This window comes from Chiloscyllium punctatum, chromosome 24 (genome assembly GCF_047496795.1).
Source record: "Chiloscyllium punctatum isolate Juve2018m chromosome 24, sChiPun1.3, whole genome shotgun sequence".
NCBI lineage: Eukaryota > Metazoa > Chordata > Chondrichthyes > Orectolobiformes > Hemiscylliidae > Chiloscyllium > Chiloscyllium punctatum.
The window spans coordinates 56692459-56715595 of record NC_092762.1 but is presented as its reverse complement, the minus strand read 5'-3'; the positions used below and the strand labels follow the sequence as shown (position 1 = coordinate 56715595).

The 23137-nt window shown below is 41.3% G+C and overlaps 1 long non-coding RNA gene across 1 annotated transcript in view; it reads right to left on the bottom strand.

Annotated features, from left to right (window-relative positions):
* Positions 1-19125, bottom strand: part of LOC140494559 (uncharacterized) — a 58476-nt gene extending 39351 nt beyond the window's left edge. Inside the window, exon 1 of the long non-coding RNA XR_011964012.1 lies at positions 19078-19125. This is a non-coding gene — a long non-coding RNA (uncharacterized lncRNA). The remainder of the gene's footprint in view (positions 1-19077) is intronic.
* Between the last annotated feature and the right edge of the window lie 4012 nt (positions 19126-23137).

Here is a 23137-nt window from a genome sequence, read left to right as displayed (position 1 = left end):
TTTATTATTTCTGTGAAATTAAATAATGAATAAATCTTTATTGGTTAAAAAGCTTCTCGCAATATTAAAAGCCACTGTCAATAGTGACGGATGCAGCCTTCGAATAACTTGGAATTCCTCAAGCACTGGCAGAATTACAGTAATTGCAGAACATGTTGGTTTTCCTGTAAAAATATTTGAAGAGCTATAATTGGTGTTATCCATTCTGAAACTAACTACTAAATGGGTCTAACAATTGACCTGACACATTTTGATGGCATCATGTTAATTACGCTCAGAATGACAGAGTATGATCAGATTTTAATAGCAAGTAGATCAATATAGCAATTACCCAAACATGGTACACTTAGGAATTTGAATGAAGGCATCAATCCATTCACACAATGTCTTTAAAAGATTGCCTACCCTTGTTTGGCATTGTTAAATGTTGCCAAGTCAATTGACAATCTCATTCAGAACAGCAGTAGAAAGGTGAAATAGGGGACATACATTAAGCAGGTCGCTGCTGCGAATCAGCTTAAATATGTAGTAAAGACATGATGTCAATATGTAAGATTAAAGATTTTTGTTGTGAACAAAGTAAAATTTGATTGAAGCAATCAACCATTCAAGTCAATCCATCTTCATTCTATAAAGCCACAAAAATTCTCCAATCACTTGATTAGAGACTCACAAACACTGTCATTGTACAAGCAAAGAATTCAAAGACAATTGGCCCACGGTGCCAATGCTAGCTCTTTGGCAGAGCTACCTCATTCATCCCTATTCCCTACTCTTTTCCGTAGCCATGAGATTTGTTCCCTGCAAGTTGTTATCTGATACCCTTTTTTAAAATATGATAATAAAGACAGCTTCAAACATTCTGCTTTTGACCATGACAACTCACTGTGGAAGAAAATGTTTTCTTTTAATCAGGTCTTGCTCTTTTGCCAATTATCTTAAATCTGTGTTTTTTTGGTTACTGGCACTTCAGCCGCTGGAAACAGATTCATAGTTACATTGTTAAAACTATTTATGATCAGCAGTAGAACAGCTGGTCAAAACGCTGTCATAAATTATGTAAGTTCTATAAATCTATTCAACTCTAAGAAGAACAAGCCTACCTTCTCCAGTCTCTACACATAACTAAAGTTCCTCCTCCATGGTGCCATTCGAATAACTCCACTTATTCCCACTCTCATACTCACAAGAATGCCCATTCACTCCTCGTGTACAGTCACACAAACACTGCCCATTGGCCCCCACTGTAAAACCAGCTAGTGGATGGTTTTCCCTTAATTCTAAATGATTCCAGCTTTGCATGGTTCCTTGATGCTATACTTGGTCAAATGTAACCTTGATGTCATGGCCAATCACTCCCACCTCACCCCTGGAGTTCAGTTTCTTTGTCAAGGCTGTATTGACATTGGGAGCTAAGTGGTCTTGAAAGAACCCAAACTGAGTGCAGCTCAGTTGCATGTGCTGCTCGAATGCACTGTTGACAATCTGTTCCATCACCATGTTGGTGATTGAAAGGAGACAAATAGAGCAGTATTTGACCAGGTTCAACTTGTCATTTTTTTAACGTTAGCACTGAAGCTGCACTGGATAACCTTCGGGGTCAGTTTTCCACAATGTTGGATATTTGCCAATGCGGTTGCTGTACTAGGACAGATTGGCCAGAGGTCTGGCAGGTTCTGGAGCACAAATCCTCAGTCCTGTTGTTGGAATATTGTCAGGTCCCATTGACTTTGCCATATCCAGTCTTCAGCTGTTTCAGGATATCATGTAGAATGAATCAAATTGACTGAAGTCTGGTATCTGTGATGCTGGGATTTCCAGAGGTGGCTGAGATCGATCATTAATCTGGCATGTTTATTTGAAGATTGTTGCAAGTGTTTCGGCTTCATCTATTACAGCTGATACATTCAAACTAACTCTATAACCTCATGGGCTGCCATACTCTGTGCTCTACCAACACTATCAAGCTGGAAGATCAATCCTGGTTCAATGGAGAATGCAGGAGGGCATGCCAGGAGCAGCATCATTCCTAGCTAATAATAAACTGTTAACCTGGTGAAACTATACACAAGGTTACTTGCAGCCAAACTGCAGAAAATCATGCAACAGTCAGGGCTATGTAATCTCATAACCACTGGATCGGGTCTAAACACTGCTGTCCTGCAGCATTCCATCTTGAATCACAGTTGACAATGTAACAACTCATTGGATGTGATGACTCCCCCAAATATCCCCACCCTCAATAGTGGAAGACCCCAGTACATCAGTGCAAAAGGTAAGGCTGAAGCATTTGCACCAATCTTCAGCCAGAAATGTGCTGACTGCGTTATCTGTCTCGGTCTCCCCAAGAGGTTCTCAGCATCATAGATGCCAATTCTCGACCAAGTCAGTTCACTCTGTATGATATCAAGAAATGGTTGGGCTCAGTGGATACTGCAAAGGCTATGGTCCCTGATGACAATAGTCTTGAAGATTTGTGCTCCAGAACTTGCCACGCCCCTAGTTGAGCTGTGGCAGTACAGCTACAACACTGGCATCTACTCGATGATGTGGAAAATTGCCCCGCTATGTCTTGCACAGAGAAAGCAGGACATATTGGCCAATTACTGCCCCAGTGTTGTAGCTGAAATCAATCCTAGAGTCCAGCCTGGGACCCCTGGTCTCAGAGGAATAGTTTATCAGTCAGTAGAAATACTCACTCAGTATTATGGGATGGACTATGTTTATGAGTCATTTGTAGGGTTTATGCATCAAACAATGTGTTTTATTTCAAACCTGTGAGAGGTTCATTAGGATTCCACTGTACAAATCAATGTGACAGAACAGTATCAGGAAGTGATATGAACTTTCAGTTAAGTGTGATTCAATTTTATCACCCCCAGTGTTAAAACTGTCTTTTCTGCCTAGATTAACTTTTCAATTATTTATCATCTCAGAGTAAAACAGTGCTTGGTCATAAATCATATCCAGACAAATACAGTTGCATACCTACCTGTCAATTACAGAGCACTCACCATGAAACCTCATATAAAGTAGATGGAGAGGTTTGTCAGAATGGATGGCATATCAGTTAGCAAGTGGTTAGATCTGAATATTGAGTACGTGAGTATACTGAGCGGGCACTACGTGAATAGTGATTATAGCAATCGCTGTAGCCCTTAACAAGATCGATCAGAGCATCACAGGTTCAATATCTTATCTTTTAGATAAGATTTTAACCTGAGGCAGTTAGGTGGATTTAAAAGGATCAATGGAGCAACTTGAATAAGACAGAGGGTTTTACTGACATCTAAGCCAATTCGTTCCTCAACAAAACATATGAGATTATCTGGCCATTCACTTATTTGCTGTTTATGCAATCTTGCTATGTGCAAATAGGCTGATAGGGTGGTTTAAATAGTTTGAATGCACTGCAGAATGTAATTTACCAGTTGTAAAGCTTGAGGACGTCACCAGGTGCTACGTAAATACATGGTATGCCTCTTGTAATAGGTGCTGAAGTAACTGACCTTAGCCAGAGTAGAACAGCTCACATTGGGCCTGTGCCAGGATTATGTTGGGGTTGAATGTAATCAGTCAGCCTGCCCATTGCTAATCACAATCTCAAGAGTTGCACTGAAAAACGCACATATGTGGATGTTGAATGAAAGTATGATGCCAACTGCAGGAGAGTTTCTGAGGCCCTGCTTACAAACAAGGAACAAGATTCAGCCATTCGCCCTTCTGGTCTGCTCTACCAATCAATAAGACATATGGCTGATCTGATTTTAACCTTAACTCTACATTCCTGCATATCTCCGATAATCTTTCATCCCCTTGGTAATCCCTATAGGAGACAGGAACTGCATGGCCATGCTTATATCCTTTTTAACTTCAGCACATTCCAATACATGGGGAAGTTAGTGGTCATATCCTGGGCAAATTCAATATCACAGTAGAGGAGATGTTGGATGTAGTGGAATGTAGGAAGGTAGATAAATCTCCTGGTGCTGACCAGGGTATATCCGAGAACACTGCATCAATTGAGGGAGAAATTGAGGGAGCCCTGTCTGATATTTTTGCATCATTGTTAGCCACGAGTGAGGTCCTAGAAGACTGGAGGGTAGCGAATGTTGTGCCTTTATTCAAGAAGACTTGCAAAGAAAAACCTGGAAACTACAGACCAATAACATCTGTGTTAGTTAAGTTATTTGAGAAGATTCTGAGTGATAAGATATACATACATTTTAATTCAGATAAATATGAGGTGCTGCATTTTGGGAAAGCAAATCTTAGCAGGACTTATACACTTAATGGTAAGGTCCTAGGGAATGTTGCTGAACAAAGAGAGCTTGGAGGGCAGGTTCATAACTCCTTGAAAGTGGAGGCGCAGGTAGATAGGATAGTGAAGAAGGAGTTTGGTATGCTTTCTTTTATTGGTCAGAGTATTGAGTACAGGAATTGGGAGGTCATGTTGCAGCTGTACAGGACATTGGTTAGGCCACTGTTGGAATATTGCGTGCAATTCTGGTCTCCTTCCTATCGGAAAGATGTTGTGAAACTTGAAAAGGTTCAGAAAAGATTTACAAGGATGTTGCCAGGGTTGGAGGATTTGAGCTCTAGGGAGAGGCTGAACAGGCTGTGGCTCTTTTCCCTGGAGTGTCAGAGGCTGAGGGGTGACCTTATAGAGGTTTACAAAATTATGAGGGGCATGAATAGGGTAAATAGGCAAAGTCTTTTCCCTGGGGTGGGTGAGTCCAGAACTAGAGGGCATAGGTTTAGGGTAAGAGGGGAAAGATATAAAAGATACCTAATGGGCAACTTTTTCATGCAGAGGGTGGTATGTGTATGGAATAAGCTGCCAGAGGAAGTGGTGGAGGCTAGTACAATTGCAACATTTAAAAGGCATCTGGATGGATATATGAATAGAAAGGGTTGGGAGGGATCTGGGCCAGGTTCTGGCAGGTGGGACTAGATTGGGTTGGGTTATCTGGTGGGCATGGACGGGTTGAACCGAAGGGTCTGTTTCTACACTGTATGTCTCTATGACTCCATGACTCTAAGTGAACCAAATTAATTTTTACATCTCTATGATTCTATGACTCTATTTGATTTGATTAGGAATAGTCAGAATGGCTTTGTGCGTAGGAGATTGTGCCTCAGAAATTTGTTAGAGTTCTTTGATGAAGTAACCAGGAAGGTTGACGATGGTAGTATGGTAGATGTAGTCTATATGGATTTCAGTAAGTCCTTTGGTAAGTTTCCACATGGTAGATTGCTCTGGAAAGTTACATCACATGGAATCCAGGCGGAGCTGGCAAATTGGATACACAGTTGGCTTGGTGGTAGGAAGCAGAGGTTAATAGTGGATGGATGCTTGTTGGACTGAAGGCCTGTGACTAGTGATGTGTCTCAGTGGTCAGTGCTGGGCCCATTGCTGTTTGTTATCGATATCAAATGATTTGGATGAGACTGTACAAGGTATGATTAGTAAGTTTGCAGATGACACTAAAATAGGCAGTATCGTGGACAGTGAGGAAGGTTATCAAATTGCAGCAGGAACTTAATCAGCTGGGGAAGTAGGCTGAGAAATGACAAATAGAGTTTAACATAGATAAGTGTGAGCTATTGCATTTTGGAAAGTCAAATCAAGGTAGGAGGTGAATGGTAGGGCCTTAAGGAATGTAATGGAACAGAGGGGCCTTGGAATTCAGGTACATGGATCTCTGAAAGTAGAGTCCCATGTAGACAGGGCAGTGAAGAAGGCTTTTGGACACTGGCTTTCATCAGTCAGGGCACTGAGTATTGAAGTTGGGAAGTTATGTTGCAGTTGTACAGGACGTTGGTGAGACCGCACTTGGAATATTGTGTTCAGTTTTGATCACCTTGCTAGAGGAAGGATGTTATTAAACTGGAAAGAGTACAAAAGAAATTTACAAGGATATTGCCAGGAATTGAGTTGTAGGGAAAGGTTGGACAAGCTAGGACTTTTTCTTTAGAGCGTAGGAGACTGAGGGGGTTCTTAAAGTAGTATATAAGATAATGAGAGGCATGGATAGGGTGAATGCACTCAGTCTTTATCCCAAGGTTGGGAAATCGAAGACTAGAGGGCATCAGTTTAATGTTAGAGGGGAAAGAATAAAAGGGAACCTGAGGGGCAACATTTTTACACAAGGGGTGGTACGCATTGGAATGAGCTGGCAGCGGAAGTGGTTTTGGAGGGGGGGGGTACATTAACAACATTTAAACGGCATTTGGATAAATACATGGATAGGAAAGATATAGAGGGATTTGGGCCAAGTGCAGGAAGATGTGGATCGTGTGGATGGACATTTTGGTTGGCATGGACCAGTTTGGGCCAAGGGCCTGTTTCCATGCTGTAGGACTTTATGACATTATCCCTGTAGTTTCCAGTCACACTGTTGGTAGCATTCTTCAACACTTAAATTTCACATTCGAAAATGTTTGAAGATGAGGTCACCTAATGATGGCATTAACTTTGACAATGAAACCTCCCCCCCTCCCTGAGCCAATTCACGATGATTAATTAACTTGTGACCAATAGGTTTCTTCTGGATACTGTGTCCAGTTCTGGCCACCCCTCCATTATAGCAAGGATATTATTAAGCTGGAGAAGGTTTGGAAGAGACTTCCTAGGATGTTGCCAGTTATGGAAGGTTTGGGTTAGAAAGCAAGGCTGATAGGCTGGGACTTTTTTCACTGGCGCACAGGAGGTTGAGGGGTGACCTTTTAGAAGTTTATAAATCATGAGGGGCACAGATAGGGTTAATGTTAGCTGTCTTTTCCCGAGGATGTGGGTTTCAAGACTAGGGTGACACATTTTTCAGGTGAGAGGAGAGAGATTTAAAAAAGACATGAGGGGAAATTCTTTTACACAGAGTGTCGTTCACGTGTGGAATGAACTTCCTTAGAAAATGGTGAATGTGGGTACAATTACAACATTTAAAAGACATTTAGATATGTTACATGAATAGGAAACGTTTGGAGGGATATGGGTCAGGAACAGGCAGGTGGGACGAGTTTAGTTTGGGGTCATGTTCGACATGAACTGATTGGACCGAAGGGTCTGCTTCCGTACTTAATGACTCTATGACTCTATTACATACCCTGGCATCATCCTTGTTTGTCCAATGGGACTCCTCTTTGCCCTTCACAATTTTCAGAGAAATTGAGGTTGCCAGTGTTTTCCTGGGAGTTGAAGCTTCAGATCAGAAGGTCAGTTAGGACTTTGCGGCTCAGAGTTAACAGGAGCCAGTGATATGGGCAGGGTGGGTATTCAGGTGGAAAGGCTAGCAGGCAGTCAGGGCTTGTTTGGGACAAATTGCGGAAGTTAGAATTTTGGTTATGAAAACCGTTACATGAGGAGACCCCAAAGTGCAGTTTCAGCTGAGAAGGACTGTGGGAACTGGAGTTTCAATTAACGGGTGGATATCAGAGGACTGTCAGCTCAGAAAACTGCAGGAGTCTGAGTAAAATGAAACAAGGAAATGTGCACAGTTTCCTTTCTTCCCTCTATTTAATAAATGCAAAAAAAAAAGGAATGCAAATGTGGTCATGCAATGGATTATTTCCACTGCACATGGTGATTCTGTGTCAATGTTGGGCTGGAGGTGAGCCATGTATATATTGTTAAACATTTCATATTGTCTGTGGTTCAGTCTAGGAAATAAATCACATTTAATTCAGAATAGATTCAGGGAACTTCACTAATGGCCTAGCAGTATCCCCTTCCTTATACTGGATAATAATCTGTACTGCAATCAGGGAGCCCTGGAGCAGACAGCAGTTAGATTGCTCTCATATTATTCCAAGGTTGCTGCGGAAAATACTGTTTCTGCACTAGCATTATTTAAGATCTTATTTTTGAAGCTATCTACAGTTTCAGAATCAGAATGTGTTTGCAGTGTCAGCTGAGTTGAGCTATCTCAGACATTATGTTGATACAAGCACTGCCACATTGCAAGTAGAATGAGTTGTGTCTTAAGTTGAGCAGCTCTTGGCTTCATATCAAACCCCATCAAAATAATAACTCTCTTCGGCAGTGTCTGTTCCATGAGAGAATAGCAAAGTTTATTGGTAATGCATTAGGCTTTGCTATTTCTGTTGCAGTACATAAACCTTTTTTTGTAACCATTTCCTCTCCTAGGGAGAAAATCTATTACTGGTGAGCATGAAAACATTCCCCTTTGGGCAACTCACTTATCCATACAGTTAAGTACGATTTACATTTTCCAACCATGGATAAATGGGACTGAAAATAATGTTCTTAGTGCCCATAACAGGGCCGTTAAGCAAATCAGACATATCATGAGAGAGATGTGGAATGAAATTCTCTTCAAGTTTCCCAACCAAGCAATCCCAAGATCAGGTATTCCATGAGGGGAGGGGATGGCTGATGGTATTATCAATAGACTGCATCACCAGAGACCTAGGTGATGGCCTGGTGACCCAAGTTTGAGTCTTTCCATAGCAGATGGTGGAATTTGAATTCCATAAGAACCTAGAATTAAGAGACCACGAATTGATTGTTGGAAAAACCCATCTGGTTCACTAATGCCCTTTAGGGAGGGGAACTGCCATCCTTATCTGGCCTACATGTGACTCCAGACCCACAGCAATGTACCCTCTTAAGACCAATCTGGCCTCGCCAGAGATCCTGCGAATGAGTTAAAAAAAAACAAATTTAGAAACTTAGGTCAGGATTTTACTGGCCCTTCGGTATCAGGAATGAAGGCAGTTTGGTTGGTGAGAGGGGCAAGGTTTGCTGAGGATGTTTGGTAAAACAGCAGGGAATTTCCTGTACTGTCGTGCTGCAGGTGAAACTTCCCAGCTCCCATTGGGCCATGCTTTGACTGCCTGTTCCAAGGAGACAGGCAAAGCCCATCTTAATGGAAGTACTTTTCCTGCAGGAACCTAAGGATTGTCTGAACCAGAGGTCATAAGTCCCAAAGAGGGTAATATATACGAAAATAAGAATTAGGAGTGGGCATAGTTTCCTCAAACCTGTTCTACTATTCATTATGATACTGGCTGATCCTTTTCTGCTCTCACTTTTACCTTTCTGCTTGTCCCATTATCTTTTGACTCCCTTGTTAGTCAAGAATCTACCAATCTCCACCTTAAAAAGATTCAATGACTTTTCCCACAGTGTTCTCTCAAGAAGAGAATTCATCAGATTCATGACACTTTGAAGGAAAAAAAACAAATCTCATCTCTGACCCAAAGAGGAGATCCCTTATTTTTAAAGTTCTGACCCCTCGTTCCAGTCTCTCCCACATAGGGACATATCGTTTCAGTATCCTTCCTGTTATTTCCCCTCAGGATCTTATGTCTTTCAATAAAATTATCTCTCCTTCTTTAAAACTTCAAAGAGTGCCAGCCCAATTTGGCCAAAGTTTCCTCACAAAGCAACCCTTTCAGCTCGGGATTCAGTTAAGAGATCCTTCATTGTACTGATTCGAATGCAATTCTGTCCTTTCTTAAACAGAGGGACAAATACTGTGCACAGCACTCCAGAGCAAAAACTGAAAGAACCGTGGATGTTGTAAATCAGATGTAAAAACAGAAATTGCTGGAAAAGCTGAGCAGGTCTGGCAGCATCTGCGGAGAGAAATCAGAGTTAACGTTTTGGGTACAGTGACTTTTCCTCACAATTCATTAGATTCATGACACTTTGAGGAAAAGAAATTGCTGGAAAAACTCAGCAGATCAGACAGCATCTGTGAAGAGAAATCAGTTAATGCTTTGGATCTGATGATCCTTCTTCAGAGCTCAAGACTTGCTGAGCTTTTCCAGCAACTTCTGTTTTTACAAAGTACTCCGGATATGGTTTCACCGATGCCCTTACATATCTGTTGTATAATATTCCTACTTTTATATTGCACTCTCCTTGCAATAAACAACAAATAGTTCAGTTGACTTCCTAACCACTTATACCAACACACTAACAGGTGAAGTTACCACAGCTCTAAAAGGCCAGAGGCCTGCTCTTGCATTAGAGAGAGATAACTGCTCGTGGTCACCATGCCTCAGGTGAGGGGGGAGATTGACTGCTTCATGATGCACTGAGAACAACCTAGCTCTCAATGCCGGCAAAACCAAGGAACTCATTAATGACTTTTGGAGGGATGTTACTCATGCCCCCCCCTGCACATTAACAGCACAGAGGTGTGAGAGAGTGGAGAGTGTCAAGCTCCTGGGAGTGGTCACCCACAGCAAGCTTTCTTGGACTCGTCATGTGATACACTGATTACAAAGGCCCAACAACGTCTTTTCTTCCTCAGGCAGCTGAGGAAATTTGGCATGATGGCAAATACCTTTGCCAACTTTTATAGGTGTGCCATCAAAAGCATTCTGTCTGGATGTTTCTGATATGGCAACTGTACCATTCAAGATCGGAGACAGTTACAGAGACTGTTGAACTTGGTCTGGACAATCACAAAGGTCAACCTCTCATTTATAGAATCCATCTACCAGACCCGCTGTCAAGGAAAGGCCACCAGCGTTCTCAAAGATTCATCCCACCCTGGCAATGTTTTTCTCCAACCTCTACCATGAAGGAGAAGATACAGAAGCCTGAACACACGCACCAGCCGATTTTGAAACAGTTTCTACCCTACTGTTGTTAGAATACTGAACGGACTCACAAACACTTAGCATTCGCTTGTACTTGTGTTTTTGTTTTTGCCACTGTTTACCTATTATTTACTTATCTATGCTATCTAACTCTGTGATCTGCCTGTATTACTCGCAAGACAAAGCTTTTCACTGTGCCTCGGTCCACGTGACATTAAATTCAATTCAATTCATGTGAGTCTCAGTCAGTGCAGGAATCAAACCTATGCCATTGGTATTAGTCTGCATTTCAGAGCAGCTGCCCAGCCAACTGCTTGAATCACCTACATACTTACTTTATGTGATTTGAAGGACACTCAGATCCCTCTGAGCCTCAGAGTTCTGTCTCTCTATTTAAATTATCTGAATTTGGGAATCAGAAGAAAGGAGCTGACTGTTATGCCCATCAGGGGCAGGATGGCTGCAGGGGGTGGGGTGTGAAGTTAGGCTTTCTGTCATGAGTGTTATTACTGAGGTATATCTACCTTCACATACCTGTGATCAGAAAGACCTTGAAAAGACCACTTGTCCTAAGGCAAATTGAAGCCTTTAGGTGATCAATTGATGACTTCCTCCCACTGACACTGGGATTTAACAGCAGAAGAGGGAGGCCATCATCATATATCAAGTCCACCCAGACTGGTGCTGAGCAAATGAGTTCACCATCTCTTGGCACTCAATGCCAATCTGAAGCACTGCCCCCAGTGTATTCCCCACCCAATCTCTCCCATTACCCTGACTTCACTGACTCCCTACAAAAATCATAGCCCACAGTTTCCAAAATTGTGGATGACACCAAAATGGTAATTAATACAGTGGAGAACTGTGACAAAGTACTGGTAGGCGATACTAAATTTACAGAGTGGGTGTGCAGTTGGTAATTGAAATTCAATAGAGTTATATGTGGGTAGGATTAGGAAGCCCCATATTCCTGGATGGAGAAATTCACAATTCAATAAAAATAGTCAAACAGTATAATTATCCCTTAATATGTACACACAAAGCCCTGGGCTTCACTTTTAGGATGAAGGCAATTGAAAAGCAGGTAAGTTTGGTTAAATTGGTACTGAAACCTGGTTAGAGCTGAAAATGTGTTGCTGGAAAAGCGCAGCAGGTCAGGCAGCATCCAAGGAACAGGAGAATCGACGTTTCGGGCATCAGCCCTTCTTCAGGAATGAAGAAGGGCTGATGCCCGAAACGTCGATTCTCCTGCTCCTTGGATGCTGCCTGACCTGCTGCGCTTTTCCAGCAACACATTTTCACCTCTGATCTCCAGCATCTGCAGTCCTCACTTTCTCCTGAAACCTGGTTAGCCCACACTTTGTTGAAATAGCCAGTCATAATCTCCATAATATTAGAAGATATTGAGGCACTGGAAAGGTGTAAAATGACTTACTGGAATGATATAAGAACTGAGATGTGATGAGACAAAAATCAACAGATGGTGGCTGTTTTTTCTAGACCTGTTGAAGATCTTTAAGATTGCCAGTGGAATCTTCTGCTCGCAGTGGTGGTGAGATTGGAGGCAGGAAGGCATTTAATTAGGTCGGCTGGTAACATACCCAAATCTTCACTCCTTCTAATCTACCCAAGATTGAAGTCCGGGTCAAACTTCCTGCCCCATTACCAGCTGAGGCCCTTAACTGGCCAAATACAAACTACCACTTGGTTTAAGCCAGTAGCAGTCAGGTCTGTTGCCACACAGTGTACCAGACAGGTTAACCTGTGCATTCAGCTTGTCATCACATTTGGAGCTATCTCTATCAAAGGCATTCAGTGCTGGATTGAGTGAATGGAGATTGGTAGCTATGTGTGCCCACTGGAAGCCAGTCTCCCTCCTTTATTTCTGACACCACCCTTTACCCCAGGATTCCAGGGTTACCTTGCCATCAGCAACCACAGCTTCCTCCAATGTGCTGCTGAGTTGAAGAGCTGCCAGTCTCTGATTTGCTGACAGCATGTAGATGGAGCAACTTATGACTGTGGGGTCTTGATTCCAGCAAAGGCCCTACCTAATGGTTGCATCAGAGCCTGATTCATGTATGGTTTGACAGGACGTCCTTTGAAAAGGCAACTCAAGTCTCTGAAAACCAGCCGGTTGTAGCAAGATGCTGCACTATTGAAGGAGCTTGATAGGGTTGAGGTAAAGAAGACCTTTGCACCCATGAATTAAATTAGTTGTTAGGGCCATATTATCATAAACAAATCCAATTTGGACTTCAAGAGAAGCCTCTTTACTCAGTGTTAGTTAAAATATAAAACTTATTACCAAAAGGAGCAGTTGAGACAATTGGTACAGATTTATTTAAGGGGAAGCTCGATAAGTATGTAGTGAGAAAGAAATAGAAGGAAAATTTATTCACAGGATGTGGACATCGTTGGCTGGGCCAGTATTTATTGTCCATCCCTAATTGCCCAGAGGGCAGTTAAAAGTCAACCACATTGTTGTTGGTCTGGAGTCAAATGTAGACCAGACCAGATATGGATGGCATTTTCCTTCCCTAAAGAACATTAATGAACCAAATAGGTTTTTTCAACAATTGGCAATGGTCATCGTTAGACTCTGAATTCCAGGATTTTTTTTATTGAATTCAAATTCCAACAGCTGCCATGGCAGATTTTAACTTAGCCTCCCCACCCTCCTCGGAAATACCTGGGTCTCTGGATTAACAGTATGGTGATAATAAAACTAGACCATTATCTCCCCCATTTAATGGGGTTTGGTGAAGAAGGATGGGAGAAACCTTGTGTGGAGAACAATTGTTAGCATGCATCTGTTGGGCTGAATGGCCTATTTCTGTGCTGCAGAGGTGTCTTAACTTCTAAAGATATTTTCAAACTGGTTAAACAAGCTGATTTATTTAAGTGAATTAAGAAACTGAAGATTGTCAGCATCATGCTCACGAACTCTCTTTCCCCATCAAAGAGAGAGGGGCACCAAGGGAAAAGAAATATGGTCGACGGAACATGAAAGGCAAACAGTACACTTCAGGGAAGCAAACCTCCTCTGTGGCTCACTAAGAGTCAATTTAAAAATAAACAAATGGAAGAATTCAAATGATACATTATTTAATGGAATGCCACCTGTGCTGTCGAGACTAATATACTGACTCATCGAAGCAATAAACTGAAATCTTACTGATTGAACATACACAGACTAACAGATGGTTGACAGTCTGTTACAGGATGTAACACAACTGCAGAGTGGAATGCAACTTGGAAGCCAAGGAAATAAAGCTTAAACTGTTCCCAATTATCTAAAGTCCAAGATTGTCTTCATATGCTCAGCCAACTCTTCATGTGTAATAAAAGATCTCTCGCTCATTGCTTACAGTAAACTGGAGGGTATGGGCATGTTCAGTTATGCTGTTAACAATCATTTACCAACTTACGTGTTTAGAAATTGTTCTTAATATTTGTGAAAAAGAGTGATGACAGTTAAAACAGTCTTCAAACAGAATTTGTTAAAAAATAACTTTCATCCCTTCAAAAATATTTTAAGTTTGGCTTTTTGTAAAATGTTGAGGTATTTTATTAGTTTAAAGAGCCTATACAAAGATTTGTTTTGTTGCTATTATAATAATTGGGGTGTTATCCAGAAATTGTCACACTAGAAGTGGTACAGGAAGTTTTTTGATAAATTAACGACATACCAATTGATTCATGTGTGCAGCGATTTGTTGGAGTAGGCCTGAATTGGCAAAATGAAGTGCCTTTTTAAAAGAAATTGCTTAAAATATGAACTATTGATCGACACAAGACAGAAATTTGGATTTTGTAAGTCAAAAACACTGCAACTTGCAAGCTGCCTCTGATAGAGTGCATTATCTGTAAACAGAACAAATAACACACATATGTTGAATCAATATATCTATATATTAAAAAAAATCTTATGGATTGTTTCTGGACATCTTTTGTGTGTTTAATATTTTTCTTTGTGTCTCCAGTATATGAATATTCAAGTTTCATGCATCAATTTACATGAATTATATATAAGCATGTTCGAAAAGAACCATATTAATTTAGTGGACAACAGCATGTGCCCACCGTGGATAAAAAAAATCACAAGAGATTTGCATATTGAACTGACGATTCTTTTACCTTTGTGCTTTTATAATAGATATGGTGTTGACTAAATTTTTTATACCAATGTTGTCAGTAAAGCCATCTTTAAAATTAACATAAGATGCATAGAATCAAGACTTTCTTTTGCAACAATGATTCTTAATGTCTATGCATGAAAAATAATTTATCATTTCAGCTATATTAGAAACAACTGTGGCCACAACCATAAAACCTATTCCTTGAATCAATTAGGTTAACTGGTCTAGCTGCACCACTTAATTAGGTTTTGACATTAAGTTTTGACATTGTTAGAGGCAGGAAATAGGTTCTGCTTAGAGTGTACGAGAAGCTATGAACTGAATTGAAAAGTAAACATCAAAGGTTATTGCCTGAACCATGTACAAATTGGCACAGGGTACAGAAACGAAGAGAAAGTGGTTAATGAAGCAGCTGAGGATGGTTGGGTCAAGGACATTACCCTGAAGAATTCCTGCAGAGGTATTCTGGAACGGAGATAACTGACCTGCTTCATTAATGATCTTCCCTCTGTCATAAGAAATGGGGATATTCACTGATGACTGCACAAAGTTCAGCACCAGTTGTGTCTTCTCAGATACTGAAGCAGTCGATGTCCAAATGCAGCAAAAGCTGGACAACATTCATGTTTGAAATTGACAAGTGGCAAGAAACATTCACAAGTGCCAGGCAATGACCATCTCCAACAAGAGAGAATCGAACCATCTTCCCTTGACATTCAATGGCATTACCCTCACTGAATCCTCCTGGAGGTTACCGTTGACCAGAAACTGAGCACTTTTTCCTTTGTGTTCTATAGAGGGGTCACTGTACCAAAAACGTTGACTGTGCTTTCTCTCTACAGACTTTGCCAGACTTACTCACATTCTCCAGCAATTTCTGTTTTTGTTCCACACAGATCACTATTCCGGTGACATTACCACTGCATCACTACTGTTCCCTACAGGTCCCCAGGGAATTACTCAGAACTTTCAGGATTACTAATCCAGTGCCATTAACAGTTTGTCACCACTGTCTTCATCAGGGCGCATTGAACAGACATCTAATACAGTCTTTACTTGTGGAACAAATTTCAGGAGCTAAGGTAGCAAGGTGGAGATTCAGAACTGGTGAACAGACAAATAGAATTGTGACAACTGACAAGGATGCTATTTCTCAGCTAAATGAATGCAGAGGGAAAAGAAAGCAACATATTTAATTTGGGGAAAGGAAGGAGTGAACAGTGTTAGATGGATTGATTGCAAAGTTTTAGTTGCAAGGGTCATGAATGGATGATAGTTGTTGGTGACTGGGCAGTTGGTGACACTATAGCGATGGATCATGGAATGAAGTTCAATATAGTCAGGAATGCTTCATGAAAATGTTGGGGAAAGAGTGAGTGAACGTTCAAGACATGGGGAGAAATTTAGCTTAGCTGAGATGATTTAAATGTCAGGCAGACATAATTACAGAATGTCTTGACAATAAGGTGACAGCTAGGATTACAATTTAATAGAAACAGAAAATTACTGACCAGTTAACAGAATAGAAAATTAAAGAAATGATGAGTGAAAATTTTAATGAATTTATTATTGACCACTGGGGAAAGGGGAGGTCAGGCTTCTAGGGAGCTTTGAGATATAGGTTTGGAGACAAGTGCAAAAAACAAGACGGCTAGATAAATAGGATCAAATAAAAAAAGTAATCAGCAGGTGATAGAAGTGATTGAATTGAATTGAATTGATTGCCACATGGACCGAGGCACAGTGAAAAGCTTTGTCTTGCAAACAATACAGGCAGATCCCATAGTTAAGTAGCATAGATAGTAAATAATAGGTAAACAGCAGCAAAAACAAAAACACAGGTACAGGTGAATGCTAAGAGTTTGTGAGTCCATTCAGTATTCTAATAACAGTCGGGTAGAAACTGTTTCAAAATGGCTGGTGCGTGTGTTCAGGCTTCTGTACCTTCTCCCCGATGGTAGAGGTTGTAGAAAAACATTGCCAGGGTGGGACGGATCTTTGAGAATGCTGGTGGCCTTTCCTTGACAGCGGGCCTGGTAGATGAATTCTATAGATGGGAGGGTGGCCTTTGTGATTGTCTGTGCTGAGTTCACCACTCTCTGTAACTGTCTCCAATGTTGAATGTTACCGTTGTCCGACCAGGTTGTGACACTTCCAGACAGAATGCTCTCCATGGCGCACCTATAAAAGTTGGCAAGGGTATTCGCCATCATGCCAAATTTCCTCAGCTGCCTGAGGAAGAAGAGATGTTGGGTCTTTGGAACCAGGGCATCCACATGAACAGTCCAAAAAGCTTGTTGTGGATGACCACTCCCAGGAGCTTTACACTCTCCACTCGTTCCACCTCTGTGCTGTTAATGTGTTGGGGGGCATGAGTAACATCCTGCCAAAAGTCAATAATGAGTTCTTTGGTTTTGCTGGCATTGAGAGCTTGGTTGTTCTCAGTGCATCATTTTTCTAGGTCTTCCACCTCCCATCTGTTGTCTGTTTTGTCACCATCTGAGATTCAATGGACTATGATGGTGTCATCAGCAAAATTGTAAATGGCATTAGCCTGGTATTTGGCAATGGGTATACAGTGAGTACATTAGGGGGCTGAGTACGGACCTCTGGGGGGCTCCAATGTTGAGTGTTAGTGAGGATGAAATATTGTCCCCGATCTTCACTGATTGTGGCCTGTGGGTCAGGAAACTGGGGATCCAGTTGCAGGGAGTGGAGCTGAGTCCGCAATCACTAAGTTCAGTAATCAGTCTCGAGGGGATAATAGTGTTGAAGGCTGAACTGTAGTCAATGAGTAGGATTCTTACGTAGCTGTTCTTGGTGTCAAGACGTTCTTGGAAGAAGTGAAGGGCAAGTAATATGGCATCTGACATGGATCTGTTGGTCTGATAGGCAAATTGGAACGGGTCAACAGTAGTGGGGAGGCTGGAATTGATTAATGCCATGACCAGCCTTGCAAGGCACTTCATTCAGGAAGAGTTTGGCTTGATTGATGTTATCAGAAAAAGGCAAATGAACTGGATTGTGCATGTAACAAGACGTGATAAGATATTCTAAATGGATGATCCAAGGCTGGCTGGCAAGAAGTAGATAAACAGAGAAGGAGAAAAGGATGCTTAGTGACCACCTCGAGAATAGGAGTTCACAGGGAAAACCAGGGAGAGAAGTACACATGGTTTATAGGCCAGAACATACATTAGAGTGACCTCTGTAGGGACATAAAACAAGCAACATGCACAACAGGAGTCATATGTGGGAGCCCTACACCCCTCCAGTGTACAGGGAGCTTTCATCTATATGTAACCCATGCTGTACCTACCCTGAGAGTAATGATTACAATGTATAGAGAGGGAGAGTTCCTCTATATCGAGCCACAGTGCACCTGTCCTAGGAGTAATGATAAGGGACAACAAAAACAGAAATTGCTAGAAAAGCTCAGCAGATCTGTCAGCATTTGTGCAGAGAAATCAGAGTTAATGTTTCCGGTTTCAGGACCCTTACTCAGAACTGATTTCTCTCCACTGATGCATCAAGACCTGTTGAGCTTTTCCAGCAATTTCTGTTTTGGTGTCTGATTTACAGCATCCACAGTTCTTCTGGTTTTTAGTTACTGGGAGTCATGATTACACAGTGCAGAGGGAGAGTTACTCTGTATCTAACCCATGCTGCAACTACCTTGGGAGTAATGCTAATACAGTGGAAAAGGGAGTTTTATTCTGTCCTAACCCTTGTTCTACCTGCTCTGGGAACAATGATAACACCGTGTAGTGAGGAGAATATTTCTGTCCCCTAATTATGCTTTACCTGACTGGGTTGTGACACAGTACAGAGGGAGTTTATTTTCACATCTAATCCATGCTGTACCTGCCCTGGGATTACTTGCTATGACAGTATGGAAGGAACGTGTTTCTGCATTTGGAACATGTTTCTGCATCCAACGGTTGGGTGGTTGATCTGGAAATATTTAAAGCCAAAAGTAAGTTATGAAATAGGTAAATGCTTTAGCCTTGAGCATGAACATCCCTCAATTTGATGAGTCTCAAGGAACTGCTCAGGGCAGAGGTTAATATTCAAGCACCCAGGTAGTTTATACTCTCAGAGAGTCCTTTTTGAAGAAATCCACTATTACAAAATTTCCATTTCATTGTGTTTCCTTTAAGTGAAAATTCAATAAAAATTCAGAGTTGCAGCCCAAGCTGTTAAATGATTTAAAAAAGGGTTTTAATGCTGAACCAAACTTTTAACTCAAAATAATGAGTGATTTTTGGATTTTTTTTGTATGTCGTGAGTACAGTTTTGACCACATAGAAGGAAAGCTATTGGACATCACTACCCTCCTCTCTGATCCCAAGACTCTCACCTTTTCTCCTGGAAGTGCTGATCCCTATCGACGAGATACGATGCTCACAGCGGTGCTATAAAAGGGATATGGTGAGAAATTAGCGGCAAAGGATGAACTGTCACAAAGTACCAGAGCGGCACTTAGCTTTTCACTTTTAAAATGGTAAAACATCCACTTTACAAATTCCAAACATTGGCACTGAGATACTTGGCCTCCACAGGGTGCAGTGACCAGGTTAGCTGCCTAGAGGGCGGTCTCCTGTAGTAGATCAAGCAGGACCAAAAGGCCCTACTGCCTGTGAACAGCCAAGTGGTAGCTTATAAGGGGTTTCCTTCACCCTCACATTCCATAAGCCTCCCCACCCCGCCATCCATAATGGTGACCTGTCCATGAAAACATTTTGAAGTTCAAAAAGATTGGAAAGGGACGGCCAGTCCTGACCCTCTCCTGCAGCTCCTGTCACGCTGCTTCGCTGAAGGGAAACAGGACAAGATTTTTAAAAACAGGACTTAACAAAATAAGAATTCTTAGAAATGAATGCACTGGTTGGACAGGTCCCCTGTTGTGAAGTATACAAGATGAGTCAGACCAGTATGTACCTTTCACCAGTTTTACTGGTTTTTCCTTCTGGGATAGTTTCATTGACACTTTCAGCTCTGAGAATCCACTCTCCACTTTTAGTTGGATGGCATGCCCATTTCCTGTTGGAAAACAATTGTTCTCACACCAACCTTGCCTGTTTTGCACATCACATTAAGGCAGATATTGATGAAAATGTTCACAGGCAAAAACAATGGTCAGGTACTCATTCCTGATCTGCCCTAACGATTTTCTATTTGCGTTTGATGTGAATGTAACTGGTTGACCTTATTACATTAGGGTTTCTCCAAGTCCTGTCTCACTGACCTCCCATAGGGGAGTAACTTCATCATTTGTGTTGGGGAAAAAACATCAGCCAGATGAAAAACCAAGAACAACATGCAAGCTTACCACGAAGAGACCCGCATAATGTAAGACCTGTGTGTAACATGTACCCAGAGACTGACAGAAATGGCAAACTGCTAAATCACGAGAACAGTAGCGTATGTTTAGAAATTTGGAAAACTAAAATTGGATGTGATAATGCATGTCATTTTTTCATTTTTTTGTATTAAAAGTGGATGTTTGGATTGAAATGCAATTATATCAGATTGTCTGTGCCAGCCTGCTGTAATCATATCCTTTACCATGAGATTCACACACTAGTCCGCGTGTTGAACATGCTGCTGTTTTGTACACTAGAAACACAATCCTATATAGAAATAGCTTGTATTGAATTGATTTTTTTTGCCATTGTTGTGCTAATGTATTCCAGGTCAAACTAAAAAGACTTTGCCCTTAGGAATGTTTTGTGTATCACACTATAACGTGTGGTTGAATCCATCAGATATGTGAATACAGCTCTCCCTGCTGGTATTTCAGTCTTCCTGCAAGACTTCATGCATTAAAACAGCATTTATGACTTGAGTGTTCCTGCCAATTATTGGATATTTCCCAACACTGTAATGCTATGATTTGCACTTGAACCTCTTAGCTGTCTCTTAAATCTCTTAAAGGGCATCTAAAACTTTGCTGTTTCTTAACTCACACTGAGTCTCATTCATGCTTCATCCCTGTGTTTGACTTATATTGGCTCCTGATGAAAGGTTCTGACCTGAAACATTGATGCCCCTTCTCCTCTGATGCTGCTTGACCTACTGTACTTTTTCCAGTTCTGCTGTTCATTCACTCTTACATTGACTCTCAGCTAAGTTATGCTCTAATTTTAAATTCAAGTCCTTCTGTGCCATGGTCTTCTCTGTCACTGCAATCTCCTCCAACCTGACAAACCTCCAAGATATCTGCACTCTAATTCAGGTCTCTTATACATGCCTATTTTTAACTGCTCCACTATTGGTGACCATGTTGCCTCACTGCCAAGTCCTGGAATTTCTTCCCACACCATTTTGTTGACATTGGCTCTTTAAAATGTTCCTTAAAAAACCCCTCTTTTATCAAGTGTTTGGTTCTCTTAACTAATACATTCCTCTGCAACTTGGTGGCATACATTGTTTCGTAATGGACTTTGGGACATCTCATTACATGAATGCACTACATAAACATAAATACAAGTTGCCATTGTTCACCTTCTTCTGAATCTCTACTTCAACAACTCACAGACTTAGAAAATCCAAATTAAAATCCAAACCACTAATTCCTGATTTATCTCATCTTTTCTCAACTGTGATTACACCTGACACTGAAGAGTTTAACACTTGAGTGTGCTGTACCCCCTAATACTAACCTTTATAAAAGCATTAAAATTAGAAATTAATTATGCCAATGCTGTTTCTATTGAATCAGTGTTATTTACTTTGTATTTTTGCTTAAAGGCTGTTAACAAAAGAACATTATAGATATAGTTTTTACTTAAACATTCTTCTCCTTTTGTATAATCATTGGGGAGACAATGGCCAAGTGGTATTATTGTTAGATTGGGGACCCAGTTTCGAATCCCGCTATGGTAGAACTTAAATTCAATAAAAATCCGAAATAAGAGTCTGATGATGATCGTGAATTGATCATTAGGAAAGTTCCATCTGGTTCACTAATGAACTTTAAGGAAGGAAATTGCCGTTCTAACCTGGTCTGGCCTACATGTGACTCCAGACCCACAGCAATATGGTTGACTCTTAACTACCCTCTGGACAATCAGGGATGGGCAATAAATACTGACTAGCTGCCCAGTCCCATGAATGAATAAAGGAAAAGAAAAGGATGAGAATGTCTGCTTCTACAGTTAGATTTTCCTGGAACAGAAGACGATCCTGTCTTCAGAAACTGCAGCCTAAGGAATACCATTTCACACACAGAGGCTGACCAGCAGAATCTCCCATACTTAGCACTGCCATAATGTTATCCCCCATTATAAACACACATTCCATGGCCATCAAATTCTGAAGGGGACTCGAACCCAGAGCTAGGGACATCACCACAGTACCGCTGTGTCCGCTGTATGTAGAAATCATTGGGACCAGGAATGGCTCTCATTTTCCCCTTTCTTGAACACTAGGATTCACTGGGTATAATCCAACTTAAACCTCACATTGTAGTCAGTGGAGTTTGATGATTATGTTGATTAACCTCTGAAGAAAGTTGAGTATCACTGTGATCAGATGTGTTAATGCCTTGCTGAGAAGTTAGACACCTGTCCAGCTCCAAAGCACGCTGTTTCATAGCCCTAGCCACTTGTAGAGTCGTAGAGTCGCAGAGCAGTTTAATTGTTACCTAAAAGCCTAGTCTATTAACACCTGAAGAACACACACAACATAATCAAACATAGTGGCAGCAGTGGAGACAGTAGTCTCAGGTCATGATGCTCTTTACTCAAACAAGTATGAAGAACTGCGAGGCATAACTGGGCAACAATGAAATAAGAAGATCTGCTAAAGGTTTTCTGTATATTGTGATTTGATGGCTCCCTCAGACTAAAGTGGTGTAATTGAAAGCTCACCTAAAGTGAGGTAAAGTGAGGTATACTCATAGAGTTATAGAAATGTACAGCACGGAAACAGACCATTGGTCCAATTCACTCATGCCGACCAGATATCCTAAATTATTCTAGTCCCATTTGCCAGGTCCATATCCCTCTAAACCCTTCCTATGCATGTACCCATAGCTTTTAAATGTTGTAAGTATATCAGCATCTACCACTACCTCTGGCAACATTAAAAATTTGCCCACTAGGTCCCTTTTATATCTTTCCCTTCTCACGTATGCTCTCTAGTTTTGGAATGCTCCAGCCTTGGGAAAAGATCTTAGCTATTCACACTATCTATGCCCCTCATGATTTTATAAACCTCTCTAAGGTCACCCCTCATCCCTGCCAGGTTATTATAGGATTAATGGATGCCCATAAATGAGAGTATCAACTCACTCAGGGCCACCTTTGAAGCATTAACAGCTCCATATCAATACCTGCTGTATGCAATGGGCTCCATTGCCAATGACATCCTTACCCAGGAACACATACACAGAACTCCAGCAAAGTTTTAGCCAA